General features: G+C 36.6%; 1 pseudogene; it reads right to left on the reverse strand.

Moving 5' to 3' along the window:
• Positions 1-7,733: 7,733 nt before the first annotated feature.
• On the reverse strand, positions 7,734-8,817 carry LOC102469292 (zinc finger Ran-binding domain-containing protein 2-like; annotated as a pseudogene).
• Positions 8,818-12,797: the final 3,980 nt, after the last annotated feature.

Genomic DNA, 12,797 nt, shown 5'->3' on the forward strand with positions numbered 1-12,797 from the left:
CTTGGGCACACACACACACACACACACACACACACACATACACACACGCATGTGTCCGGAAAGAATTTTAAGCCATCAGGTGTGGGATTCGAACCAAGGTTGACTATGTGAGAGTCCAGTGACATAATCCACTGGCCCCTATTATACATATTTTATCAGTCTCTTCAATGATGGGCACCTAGGTAGTTTCCAATGCTTCTCTTTCCCAGTCCCAAAAAGCCTTCCTAATGCAAGTTTTCTCAGAAGGCCAGGTGAAGAGTCACATGGTCAGAACTGCAGAGCAGTGAGAGACACTTCATCTTAAAGACAGCTACTAGATTGCTGTTGTGAGTGTAAGCTCTTACGCTCCCACCCATCCTAAGGGACCTTATAGATGTGCAAGTCACAGTGCCTATCTTCTGAAGTTTGCTAATTTCTTCAGTGTAAATGTAAGCTCAGTAAGTTAATAGAATATTGGTTTTTGTTGTTATTTGATAGAGGGCATGTATACTTCCCAGAGAGAGACAGAAAAAGAGAGAGATTATGAGAAAGTACCTTCCACGGAGAATAGTCACACCACTATGCTTTCTCCTCCATCCTGACCTCCTTTCAGGACCTTGGGCACACACACACACACACACATGTGCCCATGTGTTCCTCAAGCTGCAGGGTCTGGCACTCAAAACATGTTGTCCTCCACATTGGATCCGGCTGCCTTAACCACAATTTCACGGGCTGGCCCTGAATACAATTTTTGAATGTGATACAATGCTTAACATGTACATTATTTTCTTAATTATTCTTCAGAACAAAATTTAAGAGATGTGTAGAAAACAGCATTTAGGAAATACACTGTGTCCTATTTTATATTTAAGAGAGCTGAAGCTTAGAGAAGTCACAAAGCTATTGCATAAAAAAATGCCTAGCTTTCTAACAGTTGGCTAATTAATATGAGGGGAACTACAACAAATTTGTGTAAAAATGACATTCATATACAAATTTATGTTGTTGTAGAGAAATTTTGAATATCATGCATAATTTTTTATAATACGCATTTTCCATGAACTTTTTCATTGTGACCCTTTGTAAATTAGCCAATAAAACTTAATTTTTTGGTTAAATTCCACTAAAACTTGGTATAATTACACAAAATTGCATTTAGAGAAAAATAAACTGATAAACCAAACTCTTAAATTAAATGTTAAAACTGCATGAGCAGCATCATCTATTTATTTTCACATTAAACTGTGTTTTAACATACTCTGTATGTAAATTAATTTTTTTTAAATAATGGAAAAAGAGATGATTTCATTTAATAAAAGCAGCATCACCTATTTATTTTCACATTAAACTGTTTGCTTTAACATACTCTGTATGTAAATTAATTTTTTTTAAATAATGGAAAAAGAGATGATTTCATTTAATAAAACTTTATTGACTTGGAATAACCTAAACTAAAATTCAAAAATGCAGTTTAAAATTAAAGCAATAGGTGGCATAGTGATTAAGGTGCTGGATTTCCACATGGCTAAACATGGTCCCAGTTGTGGACCTGGTGGTTGAAAATCATGCATGTCCCAAATCCTCAGAAGAGAATGGAGGAGAAGGGATTGCAGCATGGCCATATCCCCTGAGTAAGTCACTTCTCACTTTCCCTCTCTCCTCTGTCTCTCTCTGGTGAAAGTACATGCAAAAAAACGAACAAACAAACAAAAAACAAACAAAAAACAACTAAGTTAATCCCTGAAACCCAGAAAATTTCATTCGAAAATGTTTTAGAGAAAATAAAATGTGACAGCAGGTGGTGTGGTGATTAAGGCACTAACTTCCCACATGGCTGACCATGGTTGGTGTCCTGGACTTTGTGACTTACTTTTTCACTTTCCCCCTCTCTCAAGTGTGTGTGCCCTGTAACAAATTTTAAAAATAATAATAATATTGATGACAAATAAAATAAAAAAAATAATTGGGACCAGCAGTTGGAAAAATGGCTTTGTCTCTAGACTCCTATGTAATCGACCACGATTTCAGTCTTGGACCGGGTGGCCTAAACTCATGCCAGGAGCGTTTGTGTGAGTTTGCCCAAGATCCCAAGAGGAGAATGGAGGAGGAGGGATTGCAGCATGGCCATCCCCCCGGGGGAGTGATTTCTCTCAGAAAATTACTTCAATAACGCCAAAAATTCACTGTTTAACTATATAACATTATATAATAAAGCATTTATAATGTAATCTAAAATCAATGTTATCTCATCTTTCTTCTAATTCTTAGATTTTTATCAAAAGCACATTTGCTAAATGATCACTGAGTTTGCATGGAAAGACAATCAATTGGGGTAATCCATCATTGTCCGAGGTAAGCAATTCCATCTTTGGACAATTCTGAGGGTAACTTAAGAAATTTTAGAGAGAAAATAAAAGATGACAAACAGGAGTAATTTTCCCTAACAATTATTGGTATAATTTCCCTTTTCATTCATTACTGAGATAATAGCCACTTTAGATTCTACTTGTTTATCCTCAATTTAAACTCTGATCCACTCAGCTCCTCTAAAAAGTGCACGTGAGAGCTATTTGAAGAGAACTTCATCAACCCTTGGTCTCTTCTTTCCCTCTAAAGAAAAGGAAATCCTCTCTTGTTTAAGCAACACTGATTCCTTTGCTCTTCTAGTTTATTTTCTCATTTAATAAACAATATCTTTTAGTCTGAATGTGTAGATTGCATTCTGAACTGTTAATCTTTAAAAGCCTAGGTAATGATAAAAATGCAATCAATTTTTTGTATTTGTATGTGTTAGCTATTTTATACACTAAACATAGTTGTGTATGAAATGTGTGTGATGATCTGACCACCCAACAAATACTTAAATATGACATGAAAGATGTTTGAGGCTGAATTCTGTCAGGTGATGACTGAGAAAAAGAATTGAAATCACAAGCATGAATGACAAATTCATTCACAAGAATGTTTGCATTTACTGAGTTGGCAAAATCAGGTTATTGTTTGTGGCTTTTGTTCTGTTTTTAGTTGTAGCATATCTTTGAGCCCAGCAGATGGTGTAAAGATTAGATTGCTGAACTCCCACATAGTTGACAGCAGTTTGGATCCCAGACCTGGTGTCTTAAAACTCATGCCAGACACATGTGCGTGCATGCACAAGATCCCAAGAGAAAAATGGAGAAGGGATTATAGTGTGGCCACCTACCCTTGGGGGGTGATTTCCCGCTTTCAGTATCTGTCTCTCTGGTAAGTATATGCACCCTATTGCAAAACTCTCTAAAAAAAAAAAAAAAGAAAGAAAAAGAAAAACTGAAACAAATAACTTGGGTTACTTATTGTATATTACAGGTATATTTATTATTCCCAAATAATTTATGAAATGTTAAAATTTGATTAATTTCTTTTTATTTATTTGTAGTTTAGATTTTTGCTATAGGGCATGTGTGCTCACTGGACAGAGAGAGAGAGAGAAAGAGGGAAAGTCAGAAATGACCCCCCACACCACCACCAGTGGGGATGGCCAGGTCACAATACCTTCTTGTCTGTTTTCTTCTCTGGATTTTGGACACACTGCATAAACAGTGTGATTTTCATGCTGCTGGATTCAGGGCTAGAAAAATGCTTGGGTATCCAGCTCTGCAACCACCATGCTACCTGCTGGTCCCATAATTTTTTATTTTAAATTCCAAGAATTGTAGTTATTATATAGTTTGGCAATTAAAAATGTGATAGGTGACAGGTGCAAAAAATTTGCCAGAGCAAAAAGTTGTAAAACACTACTTTATCTTCCCTCCTTTTGCTGAATACCTGAAATAGGGCACGTAGGGAAAATGAAGATTTCACTCAAGGGAAACATGGTAAATAGCCCTTATTGACAATTAGCTATAGCACCTTTATCTGTCCTTCATATGTTCTCAATGAAATTTACAGATTGTGGTGCTAGATGTCATCAATTTGGTTAAAGGTGCTTGCAAATAAAACGAAACAAAAATGGAAACAGAAATAAAACATTCCAGATTGCTTGCTCTCTCTATATTTGTATAGGTAGTTCTTCTGACTAGAGCCAATTCACTTGAAGCATGTTTCTCAATCACTCAGCAGCAGTTTCCCTCGAGAAATTTATGACTTCATAGTTATATTCTTTCAAGTGACCTAAAATTGACAAGCAAAGTCACAATCATTTCTGGCAATTGAAATGGTATAAAAAATGGTTCATTCCATTGTCATGGCTTTTTTCTTAAATATCCTTTTTAGAAGCTAAGTGAATAGCTTTATTTGCTTTTTCCCATTTTATATAACCAAAGAATTTTAAAGATTAAAATGTTTGCTATACTTCAAGATAATACATTCTCTTCTTTTTCTTTTCTTTTTAAAATTTGCCAGAGGGTGCATGCACATTCAGGAGAGAGACATAGAGTGGGAAAGTGAAACACAATCCCCATGGAGAATGTCCATGCTGCAATTCTTTCTGGTCCATTTCTCCCTCCTTTTGAGCATGAATGCACATATGCCTGTGTTTTTCAAGGTACTGGGTCCAGGACTTGAACCACAAAACTGGCCCTGTGGTGTGTAGCTGCCTTAATCACCAGGCCACAGGCTGGACCTCTTTTTCTTTTTGTGTCATTTTAATTTGTAAATTATTATTTTTTAAAAGAAGTTGCCTCTATAAAACTATTTGATAAAATGTGTTTGTCCAGACATTATAGAAGTTTTGATATTACTTTGGAATATATCAATTACTAGTAATATTAATAATTTAATGAAAACCTTTCTAAGAACTTTTAGGTGGTAAGTATAGATATTTGATAACTAGGTAGATCATGTTTTGGGATTAATATGTCTCATTTTCCAGTGGAAAAGACAAATGTCACAAAATACAAATATGAAGTATTTATGAGTCATAAATTAATAACTTAACCTTACTTCAAAACATGGAAATGTTGGATGAAACTAATAGAGGAAAATAAGTTTATTTAAATTTTATTTTAAAAATTTACATTTATTCACATATGTCTTTACGGTGTACAACATTTCTTTATCCAGCATGAATACCGTGCATATGAGTCAAGAAAAAGATGTTACTATATACATTATCATCAGCAAATAGCATCTCACTTTTTGTCAATTACACATATTTTACCTTTTCTCTTCCCCTTTCCACTCCCTCCCTTCCCCATACTAAATGTTTTTTTTTACTCCCACATTTTATTGATTCACAAAGTATCTTAATTAAACTAAAAATATGGACAAAGCTAATAAATTTAGATTAGAATCAGGGAAAGGGGAATTCCCAGGTGCCAAAAAACAGTTAAAAACATTAGCGAAATATGTCCTTGCCAGGAGTCAGGAATATGCTTAATCCTATGCACTAATAATGGAGCTTTAATGAGCATCCAGGAAAGAGAACCATAACCATATGCTCTGGTTTCATGAGTGTAAGATCTTACCTACCAAGAAAAAGCTTAGAATCACAAAATATTGCCACCCTCTCACTGGAGACTAGAGAAACCCTACCAACTCAGAGAAAGAACTGATATTGTGCTCTCAGCCTGGAACTGTGTGAAAGAAAAATTAAAAAACAAAGACCTTTGCAGTATAGACATGAGGTCAAAATTCATTTAATCTATGTCAAGGAAAACCCAAACTGTTATATCAACACCAATACTGACCAGGACAAAGGAGACTAAGGATCAAATGACCATGAGCAAGCTATAGCAGCACATTTAATTTACACTGGAAAAATTAGAGATAATTATAAGGACGTAAAGAGATAGAAATTAATCGTGTTTGAAATATTAACAAATTAAGGAAAGAATTCAATAAAGAAACAACAGGATAATGTGTAAAAAATAGGACCATCTTAAAATAAATATTTCTTTAAAAAAATACAGCGTTTGGGGCCAGCATAGGGTGCAGTGGTTATGTCACTGGACTCCCTCATGGTCGACTGTGGTTCAAGTGTGGGACCCAAAGGGTTAAAACACACCAAGCACACATGTGTTGTGACCAAGATCCCAGGAGGAGATTAAAGAGAAGGGATTGTGGCATGACTGTCTTCCCTAGGGGATGATTTCTCACTTTCCCTCTCACTTTCTCTGTCTCTGCCTCTCATTCTCTCTCTGGTGAGCACACACTCCCTAAAGGAAAAACCTCTCTAAAAAATACTATCATTAAAATAAACTAATACATATGTAATGGATATCTACAACAAAGAGTTGGATAGTCAGAGCTGAATTAATAAAAATTAAGTAGATAGATAGGGAATGGATAGTTGATCTAGTGATAAAATAAGAAGCTCTGTGAAGTTGATGCACATAGAAAAGTTCTGGGATCCTCTCTGGAAATTTCCCTTAGTGCACTGCACACAAGTGCACCCATGATGCTGAGTGGCTGAGGGCAGGAATAGACTGTGATGTCGAGACCCTGTTGATGGGGTCAAATTGTGGAGCAGTGTTGGTGACCACCCTGTGTGATGATTGCACAGATCTGTTGGAAAGCAGCTTGAGTGATCTGGCACACTGGGTCCTCAAATACACAAGACTGTAGAGACTGCACACAGTCTCCTGTAACCTGTTTCTCAGAGAAGTAAGCCAGGTAGCATCTGGTTAATGTGCCCTCTGTCCTACATAATAACTCTTACATGTTGTGCTTTGTGTTTCCAAGTAAATCTTTAACTTCCTTCTGAAAGATGTTCTTGTTTTTGGGAAATGCTGCTGTTTGTATGTTCATCCTTTCCTGTTTACTGTACATTTATATCATAAATATGTATGGTAAAACTTACTGAGAAAAGGTCATCTATTTACTTTAAAATAATACTTTGTTTGTAATCTGATCTTCCACTCAATAAACACAGAGCACAGGAGAAGGCTGCATTAGCGTTCTCTAGAATACCCAGCCCCTGCTCTTTGCTAAATTTATTTAAACTATGAACCTTTCAGTATCACATCACTCTGTGTCTGAGTCCGTGGCAAGTGTCATCTGTACAGGGGTCTTGAAGACGCGTAATCCTGAGTAATGGTGAACCTCCACTGAGTGAGTCCTGACGCTGAAATTGCTTTTAAGGCTCGGTTACAATGGGGCAGAATTCATTTAGTTTAAATCATTATGTTGCCTTATTGAAATGTGTGCTGAAGCCAGCCAGGGTTTCTTCGAGGACAGAACAGATGAATGAATTATTGGAATGGATTTTAAAATACTTTTTCTGGTTCCATGAGGACAGCATTTTCCATGTGGAAACTTGGGAACGTTCTGGTAAAATATTGCAAAAGGAACATAGGCAAGCTTCTCATAATTCTATAAATGTGTTTTCCATGTGGACATTGATAAAGATGGTCTTAGAACCTTGCCAGGAACAAAAGCAAACTTTTAGCATAAACAAATATGAGATTTCTACGTCTATAATACCCCCTCTTTCAGCCCCTGCACCAGCTCCTCCTAGTCAGTTGAGCCAAAAGAATCCCATTAAAAATGAAAACCCTACAACATCGGTCTTTCCAGTTCAAACTTTAAACCCTGTGCAGAAGGCTCTAGCCAAATACGAGGAAAATTCTAATTTCATAGATCTGGATGACTTTATTTATTTATTTATTTTAATTTCACAAATAAACACAGCTGTTTTATTCTGAAAAGCAATAAAAGGGATGCACCTCTACTAGCAGATTTAGCATTTCTGACCAAGTACGACACCAACTTCTTAAAAAATATGTTTCATGCACTGTACTGGATTTTTTTTTTAAGACATAAATTTTAATACATTATTTCTTTTTTGAACTTGAACGGGAACCAGGATGGGATGATCTGGAAGATGACCTGTGGTGCCTGGATAAAGTAGTGGTGTGCCGTAGGGGCTGGCCCTGGGCTCAGGTTGTTTAGTGTTTTCACCAATCACCTTTCAGGTGACCGTGATCTTGTTCTTCTATTTTTGCGATCATCAGATGAAGAAGATCTAGAACGACTTCTCTTTCTGTTCCTGTCAGGAGAAGATGATGAACTCGAATAAGATCTTTTTTTGTGGGGAAGAAGAGTCCCTGTGGTATCTGGAGCTTGATTTTGACCCACGAGATCTCGAACATTCTCTGGAAATGGAACGAGATTTTGACTGTGAGCTGGAAGAACTTCTTGTATGGGACCTGGACCTAGACCTTAAACTTGAGGGGGAGGATGAGCGTGATGAAGATTGTGAATGTGAACATCAAGACTTTGAACGACTTCGTCTATTAGATTTCTTTTTATTACTATCTTCTTCGCTGGTAGGTATCGAGATTATACTTTGAGAGATCAGTATCATCTTCATCCTCATCCTCATCTAATTTATATTTAGAAAGATCTTCTTCCTCATCCTCTTCTTCACCCTCACGTTCTTTATCTTCAACTTCCTTTAATATAGATGCAGGACCAACCGCCTTTCCTCTGTATTTTTTCTTTTTACACCCAAACTCATCATATTCAGATTCTTCTCTTTCTATGTACTCAACATTTTCTCTTTCATTAAAACCGCCACCATATCCTGTTCGTTCTTCTAATTTAGCATACGTTGGAGTATTATACATGTTACACTCTGATCTTCTGGCCCAATTCACATTACTGCACGTTTTACATTGCCAATCATTAGCACTGAACAAGCCTCAGCTCTTTTCGCCAAGTGTCTTTCCTATTTCAGTTCCCCCTGTTTTCATCGTCTTGGCCTCAATTGTTTTCTCCCTACCACACTGATTACAGCTGGTTCTTCTAGCGAAGTTTACATTTCCACATTTCTTGTCAGGGCAAATCCAGTCCCCGTCACTGACTCGGAAATTCTTGGTTGACATCTTGGAAGCCACCACCACAGCCACCTGCAGCTACGTCCGATCTGGATGACTTTATTTCCAGAGAATGAACAAGACACACAAGAGAATTTGCAGAGAGTTCCTCAAGGGTTTGATAAGAAAACATTACGAGAGCCTCTAGGCCGTGTTAGAGAGAGTGGCATTCAGGTTCCCTTTACCATGTCCCTTTTAGAAGCAGTTGGTAACATGTGGCTTCCCCCCTTGAATTTGACACCTAGTCCCTGAAGCAGCTATTATTAGGTGCCTGTCTTTACAATGGAAGTCAGTCTTTGGGGATTTTGCACAAGAAGACGCTAGACTTAATAAAAATACTAATATTGAAATTATGTTTAAAATGCTAACAGGCACAGGACCATTCACAGATTTAAATACAAAGCTAAAATTGAAAAAAAAAATTCAAAATATTTTTAATTATTTTAAAACTTTGTCTTTTTTCTAATAAAGCCTGAGATAAAAGTAAACAACTAAGGGTTAAACTCTAAAACTTTTTAAAAGGAGACAAAGAAAAAAGGTATGAAAAACTTTCCAAAAGATTATGAAACTTTTTGTTGGTGTAAGCATGTGTGCTTATATGTTATGTATTATATGTCATGTGTCTATGTGATAAAAGGCCTTAAGGAATTCCACTCAATTTGGCTCATAAATAAGAACATACATACAAATTAATCAAAATGTTTTTCAAATTTGCATGACCAAATCTTTGAAAAATAGCCATCTTCAAATATATTATTTAATAAGTGAAGATCTTCACAATTTCCAACATATATTCTTTTCCAATATTTTATTGGTCAGACATCATATTTTTTTTAATATGGTTGGTATAATAAAAGTTCTGGTATTTACATGTTGTGTGTTATGTTACATGGTGGATATGTAACTAACAAGAAAATGAACTAATGATTAACCTTTTGGATTTTATAGGTAATGAAGACATAATGATTAAAAAAAACCTTAAATGATTATAAATGGGGTATTTATTAATAAAGACTTCAGATCATTTGGAATTTAAAATTGTGTTTAATTTAAATATTAAGAGTTCATAAACTGAGTCATCTTTAAGTTAACATGCTTTAATTGACAAAATTTAAATATTTCTACTAACAACTTTTAAATTTTACAAAAATGAAAGATATTGGGTTAAATCTATTAAAAAGATTATTCAACATTGGGGAATATTTTAAAAATTATTTTATTTAACTTTATTTATTTATTTTAATTTTACCAGAGAGGGATAGAGTTGGGGAGAGGGGCTGGAAAGTGAGAAATCAATGCCAGGATTGGGACTCGAACTACAGTCTGCCATGTGGAATCTAGTGCCCCTAACCAACATGCCACCTGTAGGCTCCATTGGGGAAATTTTTTAAGCAGTTTTTGCTTGTTTACAAAATACGTGTTCATGGGCTGCTAATATATGTTAAAAGCTAAGGCTATTAAGAGTTAAGGTTCTATCTTTACATATAAGGTTACAAGCCTGATGGAAACAAAAAAGAGAGAGAGGGAGAGATAAAGTTAAAAAGCCTTTTCAAAGGCCCTTCTATAAAACTCACCTGCTCTCTAGGTTGTCATTCTCCTGTAGGCCCTTGACATACTTCCTTACCAAATATCACATCAGTGAGTCACTTCAATATGTACATCAACATTGTCTGGAAACTTTTGCAGTTCTTAGTATCCTCCATACCTCAAAAACTAATAATCCCCCAGTGTACCCTAGTACTTCTTTTTCATGTTTCTATAATATTTGGAATATTAAGAATGTTACTGGTAAACTATATAATTCTCAAGGTCAAACAATCATAGACAATCACAAAAACAACAAGAGGGAATCAAGGACCCTCCTAGAACCCAATTACATAAGGCCTTTATAACTCTTATTTTTTTTTTACCTTCAATGACCATGAATTGTCCTCTATGGAAACTCACTTCACTGCCATATCTGACCAATCAGAGGCAACACAATCCCTACCTCTGGTATTATGAAAACATCCTGAATCAGGCTATTGGAAAGGATTGGACAAATTGCTTACTTGTGGAGAAGTTGTACAGGCATCCAAGAATCAGGTAACTATAATGTTCTCTGGGTTCCAGGAAGAAGCATAAAACCCTGCCAAGAGCAAAGACTTGATCCAGGCCATGAAGAGAATGTGTCTCAGTGCACAGGACAATCAGTGCTGAGAATGAGCATGCTGAGGACCCAGAAGGCATCTCCCATGGTATGGAATTATGAGACCTGGGACAACCACAGACCCTGCTAACGTGTTCTGCTTGATCGTGGCTATTCCAAGAAACTTGGAAAAATTGGTATTAGGAGAAAATATCTGGACACATAACTCTCAGCCTGCCATTGCTCATGCTGTTATACGGGATGATACCTCCCAACACTAAATTTAAATCAAACAGCATGGCTATCACCCTCACTCTTATCTAAAGGGCCAAGAGTCCAGTTCGATTATAACACTGGAGTCTCTTCTTTGCTGCCTCTATGCATTGCGAAAAACTGTTTTTGCCTCTCTTAACCTATTAAATATTTCCAAACACATTTTTTTCTTTACATGACACTGTAATTTTATTAGTAATTCTCTGTGTTTTCTTTTGCATAGTCTGTCAAATCAAAATGAAAAAAAATTTTTTCTCAACAAGAACACCTCTTCCACCATTTGTCCTGCTCACTTTGCAACAAAAATGCAAAGGGGGACATGTTTAGAACACTCTGAGGAAAAACCACTTGAGCAACCTGGCACACTGGGTCCTCAAGTACAAGAGACTGCACAGTCTCCTGTAACCCATTTTCCAGAGAAGCAGGCAAAGTACCACTGGGGTAAAGTGTCCTGTGTCCTAAATAATAGCTCTTACATGTTATGCTTTGTGTTTCTAAGTAAATCTTTAACTTCCTTCTTAAAGATGTTCTTGCTTTTGGGAAATGCTGCTGTTTACATGTTCATCCTTTCCTATTCACTGCACATCTACAGAGTTTTCCATCATAAATATGTATGGTAAAACTTGCTGAGAAAAGGTTATATATTTACTTTAAAATATGATATTGTGTGTAATCTGATCTTCTACTCAATAAATACAGAGCATGGGAGAAGGCTGCATTAGCGTTCTCAAGTCTCCAGCACTGCCCTTGGTAAATGTTTAGACTACGAATCATTCAATACGTGCATTACAGTACATCTCCAAGTCCATGGCAGAGCAGTGGTAATAAAAATATTCAGCAAGGCTGACTCAAGTGGAAAGGTTCCACATAATAGGGGAGCCCTTCCTGAATGTGCTGGGTGTGTGTGTGCCCATGATCAGCGCTGTCGAGGGGGGAGGGTGAGTCGTGCCATTGGACCCCTGTTATAGGTCTATCTTCTGTCACTTTCTCTAAAGGAAGAAATGAATAAACTTAAATAAGTAAGACTTTCTGAGTGCACAATCTCAGATAAAACACAGTAAGATAAGGAATTAAAATACATGAAAGAAATGATGGAGACATGAAAAATATAGGCATCATTGGGAACCAGCAGTTAGCGTAATGGCTATGTCGCTGGACTCCCACGTAGTCGACCGTGGTTCGTGTCCCGGACCCGGTGGCTTAAAACTCACGCCGGGCACATGTGCGTGCGTGCCCAAGATCCCGAGAGGAGAATGGAGGAGAAGGGATTGCAGCGTGACCATCCCCCCTGGGGGGTGATTTCTCGCTTTCTGTCTCTATGTCTCTCTCTGTCTATCTGGCGAGCGCACGCGCCCTACAGTGAAAATCTCTCAAAAAAAAAAACATAGGCATCATTAAGATGATACAACATATTTTGCATTGGGAAGGAGAAGAAATTCAAAAAATTAGAGGAGAGGCAAAATTTAAAGAAATTATATCTGATAATTTTCTGACATTAAAGGCATCTATCATTTTATTCAATAATCAGAATGAATATCAGCAGTAGAATAAAAGAAACCTACTACCTTGTACATTACAGTAAAGAGTAGTCCGATTAAAGAAAGAGAGTTCAGTTAAAA

Source organism: Tupaia chinensis, unplaced genomic scaffold (assembly GCF_000334495.1).
Source record: "Tupaia chinensis unplaced genomic scaffold, TupChi_1.0 Scaffold000282_1, whole genome shotgun sequence".
Classification (NCBI taxonomy): domain Eukaryota; kingdom Metazoa; phylum Chordata; class Mammalia; order Scandentia; family Tupaiidae; genus Tupaia; species Tupaia belangeri.